Source organism: Sorex fumeus, unplaced genomic scaffold, assembly GCF_029834395.1.
Source record: "Sorex fumeus unplaced genomic scaffold, SorFum_2.1 ptg000013l, whole genome shotgun sequence".
NCBI classification, from domain to species: Eukaryota; Metazoa; Chordata; class Mammalia; order Eulipotyphla; family Soricidae; genus Sorex; species Sorex fumeus.
The window spans coordinates 19,381,379-19,383,651 of record NW_026606070.1 but is presented as its reverse complement, the minus strand read 5'-3'; the positions used below and the strand labels follow the sequence as shown (position 1 = coordinate 19,383,651).

General features: G+C 34.9%; 1 non-coding gene across 1 annotated transcript; it reads left to right on the top strand.

Annotated features, from left to right (window-relative positions):
• The first annotated feature begins 1,463 nt into the window (after nucleotides 1-1,463).
• On the top strand, nucleotides 1,464-1,573 carry LOC130020817 (U6 spliceosomal RNA). The gene has a single exon (XR_008792024.1). It is a non-coding gene; the product is annotated as a U6 spliceosomal RNA (small nuclear RNA).
• The last annotated feature ends 700 nt before the right edge of the window (nucleotides 1,574-2,273 follow it).

The following is a 2,273-nucleotide window of genomic DNA, read 5'->3' as shown; positions in this document are numbered from 1 at the left end:
GATATCAATGACTTCAGAAAGTATTATTGCTAATCTAATATTTTTAATATGCAGTGTTAAAGCCTTTGGAAATAGTCCATATACCATGTTCTTTGTTTCTCCTAAGTCCTTGAGAAATACTATTCTCAGTGGTAGGTACAAATATAATGAAGTAGATCTTAAAGCAAAAGTCCTCTAGATTTGCATTTTGGAATTAGAAATATCTCCAAATTTAGGTTAGGTGATCATTGGAGCAACAAGTTGAACAGGTAAAAGGTAAAGGTAAAGGCCCTCCCGTTGATCGTCGATTTGCTCGAGCGGGCCCAGTAACGTCTCCATTGGAGACTTTGTTGTTACTGTGTCTGGCATATCGAATACTCTCGGTAGCTTGCCGGGCTCTCCGAGAGGGGAGGAGGAATCGAACTCGGGTCGGCCATGTTGGCCGCTTGTAAGGCAAACGCCCTACCGCTGTGCTATCGCTCCAGGATTAATTGAAGATCAGGTAAATGTTTTAAACAGGAACTTAAAGGATAGGGGTTTTTGAAAAGACCCTCTGACATAAGGGTGTGATCATGCTGAAGAAAGCAATTTCAGGCAGAAACCTATAGCTAAATCCATTTTGAAAAACAGAGTTGCTTTTGTTAGAGTTTACAGTTCTTATTTACTTCTAACCTACTTGAAACATTTTTAAACGTTGAAGAATTAGGCTGTACTAGTAAGTTAAACCCTAAATCTAAAAGCATGACAGTTTAGAAGTAGATATATTTATACAGAAAAAATTGAGAATTAAAATTTATTTAAAAAAATAAGAAAAATTGGTTGAAATAGTAATGGGCTCATCCCTTCCCATTCTTTCCTTAGCTCTTTTCTACGGCAGAAAGAAAATTCTGACTGAAAGCCAATCTTTTGCTTGTGAAAAGTGGATATTCAGGGTGAAATTGTGAAGCAAGTATGTGATGGCTTCTAGAACCATGTCTCAATGCTGCTATCATTTTTGTGACCTTAGAATGTTTCATCTCACTATACCTCAGTGTCCTTGACTATGACATACTGAAAATAAAAGCATTTATCTCACCGAATTTCCACAAGTTCTGCATCAAATACAACATATAAAGAACTTAGAGTAGCTTTGAGAGACTGTAATAAATAACATCTATTATAATCACAACTGATTGATCATCGTCACCTGACAGAAAACCTTTCCCAGTGTGATGTGAGTCAAGTATGTGAAAATATATTTCACATCCAATAGGTACCTACTCATATAATTCCTTTATAATCTCTCTTGTTAAGTAGGAATGGCAACAACATTCTAAAACTAATATAAAGATTATGTATATTGTATGTATCATCTCAAATGTTATGAAAGCAATGTTAAAATTATTATAAAACACAATATACATTATAAAAATACTGTGGTAACTTTCTCCTGTGTTTCAAAAATATTAAGCTGCAATTTTCTGCCAAAAATTAAAATTCCTAGCGTGCTTGAGTTGGCAGCACATATTTGAGCAAAAATTGGAACAACTTGCTGAAGATTAGCATAGCCAGGCACAAGGATGACATGCAAATTCATCAAGTGTTCTCTGTTTTTAAAACTCATTGAACTGTACACTTACAATGGGGAAATTTTATAGAGTGCAAATTACATCTCAACAAACCTGGTTTAAATTTTTTTAACTTGCTATAATCTAAGAAAAACCTTCCCCCTTTATTGATTTGTGGAGCTGCAGATTTCCTCCGGGTCTATTATAGACATATTTTCTTTAAGTCTCCACTATGGACAGGAAAATGCAAGAAATATCTATCTAATCCAGTAAGCGATCTTGTTTTCTACCCAGGAGAGCACTACAGGTAAGAGCTTTTGTGAATGCTTGACTGACCATGCACTGGGCAGTTAGAAATCTTACTTTACTTTCACATTTCTGAGCTTCACATGAACAGGGAAGTCAGACTTTACCATATTCCTGATGAGGCCAAGAAAGTTAATATAACCCGGTAAATGATGCTAAAATGGTGCCATGCTATTTGATAAACTAAACTTTAAAGTATGCTGAAGGAGTACAAACTTTAAGAGTTCATTGAGCACATATTTCTTACATTTTAAAACTTCTCATTTGAAAAAAACGAATGGGTAACCAACCACATTTTTATAAAGAGATAAATTCAGTACGGCAATCTCAAGCAAGTTTGTTCAGCTTGACAAAGGCAGTTGTCATTTGCATAGTATCTTAAGTATTCTGGATGAATTCAATAATACCAATCCTCTAAAAATACTTTTTATAAGTGTCAGT